This window comes from Tamandua tetradactyla, chromosome 1 (genome assembly GCF_023851605.1).
Source record: "Tamandua tetradactyla isolate mTamTet1 chromosome 1, mTamTet1.pri, whole genome shotgun sequence".
In the NCBI taxonomy this organism is placed as follows: Eukaryota; Metazoa; Chordata; class Mammalia; order Pilosa; family Myrmecophagidae; genus Tamandua; species Tamandua tetradactyla.
The window spans coordinates 227,012,209-227,030,824 of NC_135327.1; the positions used below are offsets into that span (position 1 = coordinate 227,012,209).

At 42.9% G+C, this 18,616-nt stretch overlaps 1 long non-coding RNA gene across 2 annotated transcripts; it reads right to left on the reverse strand.

Moving 5' to 3' along the window:
- Positions 1 to 5,841: 5,841 nt before the first annotated feature.
- On the reverse strand, positions 5,842 to 11,933 carry LOC143688274 (uncharacterized). Of its 2 annotated transcripts, none has more exons than XR_013177926.1 (3): positions 11,831 to 11,933; positions 11,429 to 11,635; positions 5,842 to 6,769 (listed from the first exon to the last, which is right to left on the reverse strand). It is a non-coding gene; the product is annotated as an uncharacterized LOC143688274 (long non-coding RNA). The 2 variants fall into 2 exon arrangements; XR_013177925.1 differs by lacking the exon at positions 5,842 to 6,769 and adding an exon at positions 10,966 to 11,128.
- Positions 11,934 to 18,616: the final 6,683 nt, after the last annotated feature.

An 18,616-nucleotide genomic window follows, 5' to 3' on the forward strand; every position in this document is an offset into this window, starting at 1 on the left:
GAAAATATATATTAGAGAAATATATATTAGATATATTAGAAAAAACTAAGGAAAACTATGATTCCTCTGTTTGACTTTTTTCAGCACTGAGAGCAGAAAGCTTCCTTGTTCCTTTGCTGCCACCTTCAGTTCTTCCAGGATTCCAGTTCTAATGTTGCAATTTGCACTCATGGATTCAAAATACCCAAGGTTGAAACTCCTAGGCATTTTTATTTTTGCTTTGCCTCACCGAAATCCACAGGGGTTCAAAAATGGCTAGACTTGAGTCAATGATTTTGAATGGGGGAAATAGGAAAAGATCAAGAGGTAAGGATAAATTAGGGCAGAGGCCAATGTTAGGAAGAGGAGGCTGGGCTTCAGGTAATTTGGAGACAGAGTCTAATTTTATGATCTAGATTGGAGTTAGCATGCAGCTGGGTAATACTACAAAAGTGACAAGGTAAACTGATGGATATTCTTCATTATGACTAGGATCTGAAGGTGTGAAAGAAAAATAAAATTATACAAAGATAACAGCCATGGGAAGATTTGGAATGGAAACTCAGGGCCTGAGTATTCCCTCTCATTTCATCATAGCTAGCCAAGAAATCAGTAGTAACAAGATCATGGGGTTATAATCTTTCCACAGATTGGCCATCAACTGTATCATTACATTATCTTTTCAGAGTCTGTCTACATCGTGACAACTTGAAGACAAAATAAATCTTCATCATATAAACCCAGCTTTCACTATAGTAGCTGTCCAAGAGCAATGAATTCAGCACTCGATGAATTCATGTTGAATTAAATGGTTTCCTTGCAGTGATGAAAAGCAGAATTTTCAAAATTTCTTGTGGAAAATTTTTAATTAATTAAAAATGGAGATTGAGAGCCCTTTGTCCCCTGGGCCACTCTGAGCATGCCATCTCTTTGCAATGCCGCCATCCTAAAACTACCTCCCTCATTTCAGTCCACTGTTGGCATTCCTTTGCTGGCCAATACAGAGTCCGGTGTAAATGACCAAAGCTTTGCTCAGTCGTTATAGTTATAAGGTGCACTTAGCTTCACACCAACCCCAGACTGGGATTTAGATCCAGCCAGGAGAAATTTTCCCCAGAGAACAGGAAGCTTGAGTAGTAAGTTGTGGAGAGCCGCCTCCCGGGTCAGGCCTAGTGGACGCGCTGCAGCCTGCTCTAGAGTTCCCCCCGCCCATCGAGTGAGCCAAGATGGCGCCCGCATCCTGTTTCCGCGTATGACGTACGCGCCCACCAACCCTATCTTCCAATCACCTCTGTATACGTGGCACTAACCTATTGGGTTTGGGCACAGTATATAAGAGGTTACCCGGACAGGGTGGGTGGAGACGACCCACAGGGAGCCGTACCTGACGGCCGCATAGAGGTTGTTCCCCCGCGGGGTATCTTGTCCCGCGTGGAACCTGTAACAGAGAATGCAAGCTTAACTCCAGTAAAGGTCTGTGCTCACAACCGTTGCGTGCCTCGAACCCGTGTTTGTCACTCGAGTCGGTTTGCCTGCGCCTGTCTCTTTCTCCCCTCCTGTTCCCTTCGCCGGCCGGGGATCAGAAGCCGAACGAGACGGCGCCGGACAAGTGGTGGCCCGTACGGGGAACCTCCTCTCTCGACACCTCTTCTGCAAGGAGAGCCGTACTGTCTCTTCTTGAACTGAGAAGGACGTGCATCCTGAGCTCGCAGCGGACTTCCCGCGCCTGATCACCGCGAGAAGGTGAGTACTTCTTATTACGTGAGAGTTAAGGCCCGCGGGCTTTCAGGTAGCCCCGGGGACTCGGAAGAGCTCTCCGAGTGATTAAGGTACAGTGCCGACTGCAAGCATGGGGCAGTCAGGAAGTTCACCTTTGTTAGCTCCCTTAAAGACCCTTTTAGCGGACGGCTCCTGTGAAAGTGAGCCGCCCACTTGCAAGCCGCCAGAGTCAGGCGTTAGTTCAGACGACTCCGACTCCGAGTCAGATGATAATGAGACCGAGGGTGCAGACGCGCCTCCGCTGATCGATTGGGGGAGGCCCCCTGTCTCACCCACGCAGCCTTCCGCCCCGCCAGCGCCTGCTGCAGGGGCGCGGCGGCTTCCGGTGAATGGTTTTGGTGATCTCGCCAAAAACCCTCACCACGGGCTCCCTCTGGTGGCCGAATCAGGTAATTACAGTGGCTGCTCTCCAACTTCTAAGCGCTTGTTAAAAGGAATGGGATATGTCCCCGGCAAAGGCTTAGGAGCCTCATTGCACGGGCGCGCAAGGCCTATACAAGCTGTCTCCAATTCTGACAGACGAGGCCTGGGTTTTTCCTAGGGGCCACTGAGGGGAGACTCCCACCCACACCTATAAAACTAAAGTGGAAGACCAGTACCCCGGTGTGGGTGCCTCAGTGGCCCTTACCAAAAGAAAAGCTGTCAGCATTGCATACTCTAGTGTCTATACAGCTAAAAGAGAGCCATATCATTCCCTCCACATCGCCTTGGAACACACCCGTATTTGTCATAAAGAAAAAATCAGGCAGATGGAGATTGTTACATGATTTAAGAGCCATTAATAATTGCATGGAGTCTATGGTAAAATTAAATACCTGCATGTGTCAGTAGACACATGGTCTCAGATATTATTTGCCTCTGCTGAGACAGGAGAAAAAGTCCACCAAGTCATTGCACACTGCCTTGCCGCTTGGGCAGCGTGGGGTAAGCCAAAAATATTAAAGACAGATAATGGACCTGCTTACACCAGTAGAACCTTCCAAAAATTTTGTGATAATATGGAAGTCCAATTAAAGCATGGCATCCCTTATAACCCTCAGGGGCAAGGGATCATTGAGAGAGCACACAGGTCACTCAAAGATTTGCTTAGAAAACAAAAAGGGGGGATAGGCCACGGCCTGTCCCAAAAGGCTCAACTGTCCATAGCCTTGTTTACGTATAATTTTTTGAATGAAAATGCACAGGGAATGACACCTGCCCTTCAGCACACCACTCCAAGTCCTCCACATAGAGGTCTAGTCCGATGGAAGGATGTCCTGTCGGGACAGTGGCAAGGCCCTGACCCAGTGCTCAGCTGGGCCAGAGGCTCTGTTTGTGTTTTTCCCCAGGAGCCAGGACGTCAACCAGTGTGGGTTCCGGAAAGACTGGTGAGAACCGTGACATCGCCCGAGGAGGCCACGGAGCTGTTGCCCAAAAAACCAACAAGCCTTCAACCTGAACCATCAGATCAGGCCTCCAACTCTGCTGATGACGGCGGCGACTGACGAGATGGCAACGAAAACGCCAGCCACCCTCCGACTGTTTAGAAGGGGGGACCAGTTTTAATACCCCCCACTCTCCCAACAGGTGGAATCAGACCTTAAAGTGCTTGGGAAGATCAAGTTAACCCCCGTTGCCTTCGACCTTTCCAAACTGGGCGAGACTGTACAAAGTCTGTGGAACCGAGTCACCTCTTGGTTCTCTTGGCCCAATTTGACTACTTGGATTCTCGTAGCGGTGGGACTATTAGTGGGATTAGTCACTGTTAAATGCTTGTTAGAACGCTTGTTCCAGACACAGCAGCAATTGCGTGTTACTACCATGTTGGCTATGTCACTCGCCCCTGGTGCTCCTGACAACGACCGCCCTGCTGCCCAGTCCCCCATTTCACCGTATGACCCATCCCGGCCACTCAGGGCGGGACGCTCGAAAGCAAGGTCAGTGGCAAGGCCCATGGCTGTGTCCCGGGTATAAAAGGCGGCACCAGATGTCATAATTTTGGTCTTAGGATGATCTCTAAGGCAGAGTCACGGTCCTGGCCAGACTAGACTCCGGCCATTGCACAGAGACATCTAGTGACACCCTCGACTCTGGTTGCCGCTCTCCTGAGCCCCGCTTAGCCCAGTTGCGAGGCGAAGCACTGCAGGGAGAGTCACGTGGTTTCCAGTTCACGGGCTCTCCGGTCTCTATATGAGGAGTGCACTCTGGTTGGTGCCTAGCAAGCCTAGTCCAGACTCCCCAAAGCACCAAAACAAGTAGTGGGCTAATCAAGCTCACGGGAGCTCACTCATCAATGGAGACACTGGGTCTAAGAAAGGGTCTACGGACCAAAAATAATAAAAAAGGGGGAGATGTGGAGAGCCGCCTCCCGGGTCAGGCCTAGTGGACGCGCTGCAGCCTGCTCTAGAGTTCCCCCCGCCCATCGAGTGAGCCAAGATGGCGCCCGCATCCTGTTTCCGCGTATGACGTACGCGCCCACCAACCCTATCTTCCAATCACCTCTGTATACGTGGCACTAACCTATTGGGTTTGGGCACAGTATATAAGAGGTTACCCGGACAGGGTGGGTGGAGACGACCCACAGGGAGCCGTACCTGACGGCCGCATAGAGGTTGTTCCCCCGCGGGGTATCTTGTCCCGCGTGGAACCTGTAACAGAGAATGCAAGCTTAACTCCAGTAAAGGTCTGTGCTCACAACCGTTGCGTGCCTCGAACCCGTGTTTGTCACTCGAGTCGGTTTGCCTGCGCCTGTCTCTTTCTCCCCTCCTGTTCCCTTCGCCGGCCGGGGATCAGAAGCCGAACGAGACGGCGCCGGACAGTAAGTACCCATTGTTACCCTCTGGTGGCATCTCCTCCTGGCAAGTCAGCCTGGTCCAGGCCTGGGTGATGGAGAAAGCACTAGCTATGTGTCAATCATGATATGCAATGTCTAAGCTATTTAGAACATAAAATGTTTTGTTCCTGAAAATAACACTACATAATTCTAGAGGAAAAGTTACCAAGGTGATAAAACAAAACAAAACCCAAGATAATCAAATGGAACAATTTACCAAGAAGTATCCATGCAGGTGAACTCACTGCTCTCCCCCTTCATGGGACATGACTCCCAGGGGTATAAATCTCCCTGTCAACATGGGACAGGGGTACTGGGATAAGCCAGGACCCGGCATCAAGGGATTGAGAAAGCTTTCTCAATCAAAAAGTAGAGAAATTAGAAAAAATAAATTTCAGTGGCTGAAAGATTTCAAACAGAGTTGAGAGGTTATCCTGGAGGTTATTCTTACGCATTATATAGATATCCCTTTTTAGTTTATCATGTATTGGAGAGGCTGGAGGGAAGTACATGAAACTGTTGAGCTGTGTTCCAGTAGCCTTGATTCTTGAAGATGATTACATAACTATATTCCTTTTAAAATGTGACTGTGTGATTGCAAAAACCTTGCATCTCATGCTTCCTTTATCAGGGTAGGGACAGATGAGTAAAAAATAAATAAATAATAGGGAGGATTAGGGGTAAAATAAATTGGGTAGGTTGAAATACTAGTGGTCAGTGAGAGGGAGGGGCAAGGGGTATGGGATGTGTGAGTTTTTCTTTTTATTTCTTTCTCTGGAGTGACACAAATGTTCTAAAAATGATTGTGGATGAATACACAACTATGTGATGATATGCGGAGTCACTGATTGTACACCATGTATGGACTGTATGTGTGTGAAGATAGCGCAATAAAAATATATTTAAAAAAGAAGTAGCCCTGCCTACTATGTTCCAAACACAGGGTACCAAAGTGTTTTTCTCTTATGATTGAGGAGACTTTCCATGGCAAACACATAATGCAAGTATCTTCTCTTTCTAGCCTGAGGTCATCCCTTCCAAGAATTCCTTCCTGACCCTCTCCCCCACACTCACTGCTCCACGCTGCTCTCATCAGGCTGCCCAGGACTGACTGACTGGCCCCATCTGCCGCCGTACACTATGAACTCCCCAAGTGCAGGAACCATTTCTTAACTACCTCTGTCAGCCTCCACCCGAGCACCTGGGAGGCACTCATTACATGTTTCTAAATGAACTAGTCATTCACTCATCAGTTATTGAGTCAAAGAAATCACAAATTCCGTTCTAAGGAAACTCCTTAAACATGGAAAAGGTGAAATAATCCCACAGAATTTTTCCCATCGTCCTTGGCTGTTGAGTTTCCACAGACAACTCAACTATTGGAGAGAGAAATGTCTAAGATGCCACAATAATGCAGTAAAGGAGACCTACTCTGTCAGCTTGAGGAATAGTGGCTACTCTAACCTTACATCCTTGCATCTAAAGATCCCTTAGCCATTTAAAAGCATAGAAACTTTCTGTTATAGCTATAAAATTTGAATTATTTTGTCAATTCTGATGCTTTTTTCTCAAAATAATATTTGCAGCAATACACAGATACAATTCCCATTCATGATGACCTTTTGGGAAAGTTCTACCTGGATGAAGGCCATTCCCTGAAATATTCTTGCTTTATCTCTCCGCTAAATCAGCAAACATAAACAGCTGTCCTTATGCATTCTCTTGCCAAGCAACCTAAGCCTGCCGAACTGGAAAAGTTAATTTTCTAAAAGATTGGTGCAAATAACAAGACACAGTTTCTAAGAGAGAAAATGGACATACCCACACGTATAATTATAGACGCATCTGTTGAGTCTTCCCTGGAGTCTTGATTACTCGTGAAGGAGATAAAATCCGATTCAGCCTATGAGCTTTTGGTTCCATTAAGCTGCAGTCCAGTTAATGATAAACGATGAGTGGGACTAATTGCTTTCAATGGACAGCAGTTCAGGACAGCATTGTCAAAATTACCTCACAGTTTAATCTCGTTTTTGTTTGATTTTAAGGACACATTTTTCACATGAAAGATCTGCATAGCATTGATTGCCATTTTTCTAATTGGGTTTGTTTGTCAGCTGAGAAAAAAACAGGCCACTGGTCACGCTGACCTCTGAAGCACATGGCATGCCGTTGTACAGATAGTGGACATGCAGTCAAAGCCTATTGAAAGAAGAAAAACACTTTCTGTCAAAAGCAAGTTCTTTTGCTGAAAATACAGTCTAATGAAGGCAAAAGCACAATGCCCATTTTAGAGCAAGTGCATTTGTATCATTCTCTGTAACTGCTTGGATCTATAGTTCTTCTTTCTGACCCAAAACCCTTATAGAGAATAGCTCCAGCTTTAAAAGCCAAACAAATGTATTTCCTTTCTTGGCACTTTGGGAATCGGGAGAACCTAAAAACCCCTCTGTTATAAAACTAAATGTAATAAAGAGAAATCTTCAGTGGCCATAAAAGAGGGAGACACTTAAGTCAGAAAGGTGAGGATAAGCTGATAGATGGCGCTGGGCAGCTGGTGAGGATAAACTGATAGATTGCAAAAGGGTGTAGGCTTTTGCAATCAAAGGCTAAGGTTTTAATGACTACAGAGTACCAGATAAAGGCCTGGAGCCTCTTTGAGGAAAGGGAGGTGGAACTGAAGTTCCAGAGGCAGGAGAGGTTCCCACTCTACAAAAGGTATATCGGAAAAAACAACGGTCACCCAGGAAGGGAAGAGAAGGAAAAACTACATCTCAGCCTGGGCTTCTGGTGGAAAAAAAAAAAAAACAACCCAGCATTCTCCCTAACAAAATGTGTGTTCAAAAGCCTATTCCATTGTCTGGAGATATCTACGACAAAAGAACAACAAAAAGTGCTGCCAAGATGGAAATGTCCTTGGCAGAAAGAACCTAAAAGCTGCTCCAAAGACTGCACAAGATTCCACCAAAAAGTCCCCCTGGAGATGAGAACACAACCCAAAATTTACAAATAAATGAGGAAACTTTAGTGAAAATCTGTCTACAATTCAATTCATGGTGGGAAGAATTTCAAGTAATTGAATTGTCAGAGACAAGAAATAAGCATGTTTAAATGATTAAAGAATACAAAAGAAAAATTGAACACATGAAAAAATAATGACACTATAAAAAGACAAGACAGAATTGGAAAAGGATAAAATAGAACTTACATAAATGAAAAATTTAGTCATTGAAATGAATGGAAATGTTAAACAGCATACTTCAGACAGCTAAAGAAAAAATAAGCAGGAACCTAAAACCTGAGGAAGTCGTACAAAAGGCAAAGAGAATGGAGGATGTGAAAAATAAGTTAAGAAACATGGAGGATAGGAAGAAAAGTTCCACCATAATTCTAACATGAGTTCCAGAAAGAGTAACTAGAAAGAATGCAGGAGAAAAAGTACTAAAGAAGTCAACTTTTCCTTAGTCTCAGAAAACAAGTTACCCTAATATAATTGATAAACATTCACCCATTTATAGCATGGGGAAATTGCATTCAATAAATTATGCTAGAATAACATGCTGTCCATATAGAAGATAAAATAAAATTAGCTCCCTATTGATTTACAAAATTCAATTGCAGATAAATTAAAAAGTTAAACAGAAGAAAAAGCCTATAAAACAGAAATACTTGTTTTCTGTTTTTTTTAATGTTTTGTCAAAACCAAATATCAAGAAAAAAATTTAAAAGGAAAAGATCAGTAGTCAGATGTTATGAAGAAGCTATAGATCATTAAGAAGAGAAGATGAACAGCTTTGGAAAATGAACAAAAAGATATAGCAACAAAAATTTCAAACTATGCCTGCCCATGCAAAAAAAAAAATTCAAACTAATAAACACATAATAAGATGCTCAACCTCAGTAGTTATTAAGGAACCATCCAGTAAAACCATCAGATACTATTTTACACTCATGAAACTGTGTGAAATATTTCATGACTATCAGACTGGGAAAAATGAAAAGCTCCGATGATAAGCAGTGCTAGTAGACTGAGGAGCAGCAGGAACTATATACACTGCTGGGAAGAATATAAATTGGTAGGACCACGTGGGAGAAAAATTGGGCCGTGCCTAGTCTTGGCACTGAGACATACACCCTATGGCCCAGTAATTCCGCTCCTACATATATTTCCTGGAGAAATGCCTGCATAAGAGATATGGAGACATGCAAAGGAATATTTAATACAATATTTTTGCCATTAAGAAAAATTTGAAAGAAGTAATCAGTATGAGAATAGGGCTAAAAAAATGGTCTATACACTCAATAAAATACCAAACATCAGTGAAAGTGGATAAAATAGAGCTACACCTTGAACACGGTTAACTCTCATGAATATATCATTAAGTAAAAGACATATTTTTAAGAAGGATACACACAGTAGGATGCAATCCATATAAAAATTAAAGACATGAAAAAAATATCATAATTTTTAGGACTCCATGTGTATGAGTAAAAGTATGAAAACTGGGGAGGGAGGGAGGAGAGGTGGGACTGGGAGGGTTTAACAGGGCTTCGACTGCGTCTGTGCATCCTTCTCTCCCACATGGGCGGGACAGCGGGGCCTATTGCACTGTCATCTATACTTTCTATTGTCTAAAATAGTCAGAATTTCAAAATAATGAAAAAAATACAAATACCCATCTCTTTTAAGGTGAACCTTAAAACAATTCCTATATGGTGCTGACGAATGGGTCCGTATTTATTCCTGGGTACTGTGAGTACTTAGGAAAAGAGAAGGCATATCTGCCACTGCTTTTTCTTTTATGAACCATTAACCTTACATCAATTTATTTGAGTATATTTTATAAAACATTTTAGTTTTTTTAAAAAAAAAGGGCGGGTGATGGTGGCGCAGTGGCAGAGTTCCTGCCTGCCATGCTGGAGACCTGGGTTTGATTCTTTGTGCCTGCCCAAGCAAAAAAATATATATATATTTTAGATTTAGTGCCCCATTAAAGCTCCCTGATAGCATTCAAGCCTAATGAACTGGATTTTCCTTATACGATTGGCAAAGTTGCGAAGAGTTCAGAAACAGCAACTGTTTTTTCAATTTCCTACAAAAAAAAAAAGAAAGAAAGAAAGAAAGGACGGTTTATTTTCCTTAAAGAAAGAATGGTGAAATGATATTAGTTATATAAAAAACATTTCTTGTTATATGCATTTGATATTACTTAAATCTTCCAGGCTCCCAAACTACAAAGATAAAATTTACAAAACCTTTGATCCAAAAATGACAAGCTCTGGAAACTTAGGGTACTTAAACAGTTGACTGTTAGAAATGTGCAAACAGCAAATCTTCTTTCTCATCCCTGTCAAATGTAATAAATATCCATGAGCTCTTTTATTCTCTCCCTAGAGTTTCCCTAGTCATTGACGGAATCAGTAAACTTTCTTACTGGTCATTTCATGATCTCTCAAATATATAGAAAATCCAATATTTTAATTTCATGGCAACTTCATAATCCCATATTAGCAATTTTCCTTGCATGCCCCTCTCCATGGTTGCTAGACAGTTAACTAATAAACTTCCTGAAGCCATTCTGTCCAATACCTAGAAACATTTTAACATGATTATGCCTGGAAAATAACCCGACTCAAAGTACTACCGGAGAGTTAGTACATCAGCCCCTGTCAATGGCAGAAGAGGCCTTGGCAGGAAAAGTCCAGCTGATGCTTTATTAACATAGGTTCCCCCTGGCCAAACCCTGACTGCATGGGGTGGCATGAAAACCTTTCAGTTCCCTGAAGTTTCAAACTTAAGAAATCTCCAGGAAGTAAACAGCAAAACCTATCCTGAGTCAAGTTGGGGTGGGGCGAGGGAGACAGACAGACGGAATGGATGGGGGGTGGGGAGTCAGCTAGACTGGCGGCCAGCGGTGCCTGGATCCAATCTCGTTGACACTTATTGAGTAAAAGAAGTATCTGTTGAATTGCTTTTGTGATTATATATGAAAAATACATTAGCGTCCTAGAGCCTGGCGACATCTTGGTGGCCGGGGCCACATCAATCAAATACATGCTATCAGAGCTGCAAGCGGCTCTAGAGGTTGGCCCTCGGTTTTCTAGGAAGGAGTGCAGTCCCAGGGAGACCACATGACTTGACCAATTTTATTAAAATCGCGAGGCAAGGCAAGGAGGCTGAGGGCCGGGGGGTGGGGGGGGGTGGGGGGGCGTGCTTCTCCTGGCGCCCCCTTCCCACCACGGGTGTTCCAGTGCAGTGCCACGGCAGCTGCTGGGAGAGCGTGCCCTGTGACTGCACGAGCCGGTCGGCAGGCGCCCTCCTGCGATAAGAGCCAGCGCAGCGGCCCTCGTGCACAGTGGAGGGGCTGCGTGATTCTCCGGCTCGCGAGGGGGCGCAGCACCGCATCTGCGCGCGCCTGCAGGGACGGATGAACCGCCCGCTGTTTTCCCGCAGACGGAGAGGACCTGAGAGCACCGACAAGTCAAGGACCCGAGCCTCGAGTGGAAGAGGCGGCCGCCGCCCACCTGGCTGGCCACATTCCAAAGACAGCCCTTTCGCTCCTGCAACGGAACTCGAATTTAGCGGACCGCCCTGCTTGACCCTGAGCCACACAGGGCCACGTGGGCCGCAGAAGAAATGGGGCACTGGAGAACTCTAAATGATGCCGTGCCCCCGGGCAGCCGCCTTTGCCCCAGCAGGATTTCACCTGCCTCTTCTCAGCCAAACTTACCTGGTTTCAATCCCCCCTACTTTTCCACCATTCATTGCCCATAGCTTCAAAGAAGGTGGCTTATTCCATTTTTCCCTCCTGGGTAATAAATATATTTCTTTCATTACGGGCAGCGTTCTAAGGGCCTTACATGTATTAACAGTGAATGTAAAACAGGCTCCACCATTATACAAACGAGGACGCTGAGATGCCAGGAGGTTCTGGGTCACCAGCATGCTTCAGTAGTGGACTCAGGCCCGGGGAGGATGGACACATGCAGCGCATACCCCACAGCAAAGTTCCAACATGGGGGATTTCTTTCAGGTGACTTAGAGGGAAAAGAAGGCACACAGCGGACCTGCAAAAAGAAAAGAAGAGAGACATTTCAAGTGAATCATGTTCTACATTATTTTATAGAAAGAATCATGGGTATTCGAACCTCTCCAAGTCATACGTTGTCATTCGGAAGACAAAGAAGGATTAAGTGGGGCTGATTTTGATACCCTAAATTTTCCATATTTACAGGCAGAGGAAAGTCTCTGGGAATCCCTACCGCAAATATTCAACCGGAGGGATGGACGGACAGAAGGACGCCGCTGGTAAACTATAATTCCCAGCATGCTCGAGGGGGTGGGCCCAGCGGCTGTGCAGATGGGCGTACGCGTGCTGTCACGTGACTTCAGCACCCGTGCTGTCATGTGACTTCAGCATGGCGGTGTTTGCGGATTCGGATGTTTGAGCAGGTTCCCTCCTGAAGTCTCTGAGCCGGGCCATGGAGAATGCTCCTCATTTTGGCTACTCAGTTGTTGCCATCAATTATGTTGTTCCACTTTAAGGAAAAGAAGCTGTGCTTTCTATTTTTTTTTTTTGTAGGAAATTGAAAAAACAGTAGCTGTTTCTGAACTCTTCACAACTTTGCCAATCATATAAGGAAAATCAAGACCGTTTAAACTTTTATCTAGACTGACAATTACTGTTTCGGAAGCATCTCACTGCAAGGTTTTGAGAGCAACTTCTTCAAGGATCTGGCTGTCTGCAATTGTTGCAGTTTTTCCAAAGACAAAAAAACTTTCTCATAAAACAGGAAGTGCTCTAACTTCACCTGAGTCTTAAAGAATGGATACTAGTTGAACAGATAAAAGGGAGGACATGTTCTAATTAAAAAATACATGCAAACTGTTTTAATGTAACTTTTTTTAGTGTATCTATAAGTTAATTCCAAACAAATACTTTGTGGATTATCTATATTGTTTTCCCATCTTCCAGAATGTTTCTGACTAGGAGAAAATGTAGGGAAACATTTTCAAGATCTATTGATAGGTGATAATTTCTTAGATTTTACACCCAAAGCACAAAAAAACAAAAGGAAAAAAATAGATAAATAGGAACTCCTCAAAATCAAATGCTTCAGTGCTTAAAAGGGATTTTGCCAAAAGGATAATACACAACTGACTGAATGGGAGAAAATATTTGTAAACCACATATCTGATAAGGGTTTGATATCCAAAATATATAAAAAGTCACAGAACTGAGCAGTAAAAAGGCAACCCAATTTAAAGATGGGTGAAAGACATGAATAAACATTTTTTCAAGAAGGAATCACAGATAGCTAAAAAGCACAAGAAAAGCTGTTCAGCTTTACTAGATACTAGGGAAATGTAAATCAAAACCACGATGAGATATCATCTCACACCTACTAGAATGGCTGCTATTAAACAGGCAACAAGTGCTGGAGACAATGTGGAGACATTGGAACTCTTAGTCACTGCTGCTTGGAATGTAAAATGGTATAGCAACTGTGGAGGACAGTTTGTCAGTTCCTAAGGAAGCTAAGTATACCACTGCCTTATGATCCAGCAATCCCGCTACTTGGGATTTACCCAGAAGATCTGACAGCCGGGATGCAAACAAGCATTTGCACACTAATGTTCACAGCAGCAGCATTCACAATTGTCCAAAGATGGAGACAATCCAAGTGTCCATCAATAGATGAGTGGATAAATAAAATGTGGTATATACACATGATGGAATATTATTCAGCAATAAGGAGTGAAGTCCTGACGTATGCGACAACATGAATGAATCTTGAGCACCCCATGTTAAGTGAAATATGTCAGACACAGAAGGACAAATATTATATGATATCAATGATATGAACTAATTATAATATGTAAACTCATAAACATAAAATATAGACTGTAAGTTTCCAAGATATAGAATGAGGCTTAAAAATGGGGAATGGTTGCTTATATGTGCAGAATGTTGAACTAGGTTGAACTTAAACATTTAGAAATGGACAGAAGTAACGGTAGCACATTATTATGAGAATAATTAACAGCTGAATGGTGTGTGAATGTGGTGGAAAGGGAAAGTTTTGAGTCATGTATGGAGCTTAAAACATGGAATGTATAAAATAAATCTTGTGATGGTCAATGTCTGTGATTAACTGAATAAACATTAAAAAATCATTTCCTGAACAAGAACAAATGTACGATGCTAGTACAAGGAGTTAATAATAGAGGAGTATATGGGGGGAAATGTACTTATTGCAAACTATGGACTATAGTTAACAGTAATATGTTAATATTCTTTCATCAATAGTAGCAAATCTACTACATCAATACTGTGGCTCAATAATGGGGGGATGAGGGGTACGGAAGGATCTGGGTTTTCTTTTTTATGCTCTTTTCTGTAGTAATGAAAATGTTCTAAAATTGATCATGAGTTGTATCCAAAATTCTGTGATATGGTGAACCAGTAATTGTACACTTCAGATGATTTGTTTGGTGTGTAAATATATCTCAATAAAACTGCATTAAAAAAAGAAAAGATGTCACAAGCTGGAACGGTTCTCTGATCTTGTGTTCTAGCTGTTCATCGCGCGCATGTGCACACACATACATAGGTCTGCCTTGTTTCCTTTCCAGGCAGTTGGCTCACTGCTGAGCCATCAGAACAGCCCAGTTTCGCAGGCTCTTCACACACACATACCTATGGGGAGAATTCCTAGTTTTGAAAACAGCTAGACTATGCTTGAGACGAGAAAAAAAAAAAACACGAATAATTTTCAAAATATCTCTCAATTCATAGAAGTCATGTGATGTCAGCAATATGAACATCTCAGATACTGATTAGTATCTTTGTAAAGTATTAATCACTTTATAACCTGCGTGGTTCTAAAAAGAGTTTAAGTCACTGTAGCTTTATATTGAATATGCTATTCACCCTTGGGGTCTACTTGTTAGATATTTTGGAATTCAGTAATAAATCAACTAAGAATTTTTTTAGTCGTGTCGCAGGAGAAAAAACAACTTTAGTCACTTATTAGTTAGCTCCACTGCAAACTCAAAATCAAAAGATAAAAAATGAGCTCACAACAGGAATGATGTAGCATTTTATACTTCCTTCAATATGAAAGGACTGAACCATTAGAATAAATACTTTGATATTTCATTTATTTTGGTCACTCACTAAAAATTTCCAATGCTTAAATAAAATAGACTTGAGCCCCTTAGTGTTAAGTATTAAGTACCTTAGCTCATCAGTTATAAAGCTCAAATTTAAGATGAAAGGCATTAAAACAATGCTTTTAACCCCACCTTTACCACCCCATGTGTCACACACACACACATAAGTGAAAGAGAAGTAACCTCAGTCCAGTTGGATAAATACAGAAAAACCAATACTTCCATAAGAGAGAATGCACGCTTCACCCAGTCATGTAATTTAAGCACATCTGGCTGGAAGGAGCCAGCAAGACTGGGATACCCTGCTGGTTTGGAAATGTTCCAGCAGAAGTGGGAATTGGAAATCAAGAGTCTCCAATTCAATAAGGAAAAACCTTAGAGCAACCCTTAAATGGATCATGTCTGAAAAAATAGCCCACCCTTTGGCTTGGGTGCCTGTTTAGGGAAGACCTTAAATCCTCAAGATACCATCTTTTCATCTTTTTCCCTTCAAAGCCAACCTTTTCAAAAGGTGGGTCTTCAGTGATTGCTTCTCCTTCTTTGCCTTGTGCACTTGGGGAACTTATATACCTCACCTCCCCACTCCCCACATCAAAATACTAAAGATTCTCTTTTCAGACAGCAAGTCCAATTGGCTTTCTCCATTTTTATCCCACCTGATCACTTTGCAACATGTGACACTGTGTCTAAATTCCCAAATGAGCTCAGCTGCAAATACAAAACAGACCAACCCGACTCCATGTTCAGGTCCCAGACAATTACAAATCATGAGTGACCTTGAACAAGCTACGTAACTTTTCTGAGTCTTGGTCACCTTCTTCATCTATAGAAATGAAAACACTATTGTCTATACTTAGGAGGCCTGTTTTGTGGATTATGAAATGAGTCGTGAAAGCCTCTATCCCTAGTCAGTAGTTACGGGATTCCCTGCTTCTTACCCCTGAGCCCTGGGCATCGTTCCTATTTACCTTCAGCATAGCACCACCTGGACTTTCAAATTTGTTCCAAGCTAACTAGCAAACTCTTCACTCCTGCCTCTACCCCCAAGGAGCCGATTCTGAGCTAACAGCATCTCTTCTCTCCCATCACCTGGGCCAGAATTCCAAAGGATTTAGGATTGGAACAGCTACAAGGGGCTGCTTTTGGGCACGTTAGCCACAAAAACATTCTGGTCCCTACGCAGTCCTTACAAAGAGCTACGAATGTTTCACTAGTGGTTCTCGGAGTGGGTCCCCAGGCCAGGAGCATCAACCTTTCCTCCCCAGACTTACGGAATCAGACACTCAGGGAGAGATCCAAAAATTTGTTTTAGCCAGTCCTCCAGGCAATTCAGAGGCCTGCCAAATTTGGAGAATCATTGTTTTTGCTTTGTCTTTTAATATTTTTATTGAGATAACTTCAAACACACACAGTCCATCCAAACTATACAATCGTTTTCAAGAATCAAGGCAACTTGATGGTGGCTTAGTGAGGTGTGGGGTATAGTTCGTCCTCCAGAGCAGCTAGGAATTGGCCAGGAACAGTACAGAACAACTGCTGGGGCCATGTCAGTGAACGGACACACAGCGTACCCCAGTGTGGACCAGCTGGACCAGCTGCGAGTGCCCCCAGAACCATGAGTCCCCCAAGCCATGCCCCTCCTTAGGCCGATGCCCCCTCCCCCATGGGCTGCTTCCCAGAGGGGAAAGGAAAGGGACTTTACAACAGCAAGGACTAAGTGCAACCAAGCTCCAATTATGGAATTAATTAACAAATTCTGACTACTAAAAATAGGCCCCCAGCCCATCTGAACTTTGAGTAAAAGCCAAGGTTGCTGATTTTTGTCCTGGCACAGAGGGGCAGGGCTGCTGAAAAAACAGAAGAAAAAAAAAAAAAAAGAACAGAGGTGTTTTTGGATTGGACAGCACAAAATACTTGAAAGGGTCTGGGCTGTGAAGGAAAAGAGGGGGCACATAGGACTTGGAGATACACAGAGCAATGTACCAACTTAAGCTCATGATCGGAAAACACAAGGAACAGGGTCCTGCTCTGAAAAGAAATTTTTTTTCTTTTGTTTTTTGTAGCTGTGTTTCTAAGGCTTGACTGCTCTTTGGATACAGCTGCAAGGCTTCTCGGGCTCCAACTGCCCCAGGCAAGGACAGAAGTAAGCTTGTTTGAGAGTTTGTCAGGAGGCTATGCCTCCCCCAGGAGAAGGGTGGGGGCCAGCTCAGGTGGAATCCCTCCTTCAATGAATTCAGACCCCAGGGTCTGGAAAATTGAAGCAATTAAAGCCAGCCTACAACCTCTCCTCTGTCTCAACCATGCCCCGGCAGGGAGAGTCTGCTGAAGTCAAAGGTACCACATCACTTTATGCTGGTGGGACCCGCAGGCAGACAAGCACCACATACTGGGCAGGACAGGAAAAACACAGAGTCCAGACACTTCATAGGAAAATCTTTCAACCTGCTGGGGTCTCACCCTCAGGGAAAACTGATGCAGGTGACTCTCTCCTCCTGATAGGAGGCCAGTTTGGTCTAAGAAAATCTGACCAGGCTCTATAGTACCTAAGTAGACCCTCCTAAGGGGAAAAAAAATGCACCATGCAGGCAGGCCAAGAAACAAGAAAACAAGAACTGAAAAATGCTGATCTGTTAAACAAAACCTAAGCTAGAGGTCTAGAATAAGCTGAACTGAATGGCAAAGAACAAATAGAAAACAAAGTCATCCAGCAAGAAAATCCAAGGTAAAAATAGTGAAAACAATCTCCAGAATAAACTAATTAAGGAAATTAAATGCCTAGATGCCAGCAAAAAATAACGAGTCATACTAGGAAAATTGAAGATATGACCCAGTCAAATGAACAAACCAACAATTCAAATGAGATACAGAAGTTGAAACAATTAATTCAGAATGTTTGAACAGACGTGGAAAACCTCATCAAAAATCAAATCAATGAATTGAGGGAGGATATAAAGAAGGCAAGGCATGAACAAAAAGAAGAAATCAAAAGTCTGTAAAAACAAATCACAGAACTTATGGGAATGAAAGTCATAGTAGAAGAGATGAAAAAAATGGAAACCTACAATGTTAGATTTCAAGAGGCAGAAAATAGGATTAGTGAACTGGAAGATGGGACATTGAAATCTGAGAAGCAAAAGAAAATATAGGGAAAAGAATGAAAAAATATGAGCACAGACACAGTGAACTGAATGACAACATGAAGTGCATGAATATATGTGTTCTGGGTGCCCCAGGAGGATAAAAGAAGGGAAAAGGAAAAGAAAAACTAATGGAGGAAATCATCACTGAAAATTTCCCAACTCTTATGAAAGACTTAAAATTACAGATCCAGGGTGGGCAACAGTAGCTCAGTGGCAAAGTTCTAGCCTGCCATACAGGAGATCCAGCTTTGGTTCTTGATGCCTGCCCATGTAAAAAAAAACAGAGAGAGAAGAAGAAAAGTTTATTAAAAAGTACAGATCCAAGAACTGCAGTGTAACCCAAACAGAATAGAGCCAAATAAATGTATTCCAAGACACTTGCTAATCAGAATGTCAGATATCAAAGAGAAAGAGTGAATCCTGAAAGGAGCGAGAGAAAAACAATCCAACACATGCAACAGAAGCCCAATAAGGCTATGCATAGATTTCTCAGCAGAAACCATGGAGGTGAGAAGACAGTGGTATGATATATTTAAGATACTAAAAGAGAAAAACTACCAACCAAGAATTCTATATCCAGCAAAATTGTCCTTCAAAAATGAGGGAGAAATTAAAACATTTTCAGACAAAAAGTCACTGAGAGAATTTGCGACCAAGAGACCAGCTCAGCAAGAAATATTAAAGGGAGCACTAGAAACAGATAGGAAAAGACAGGAGAGAGAGGTGTAGGGA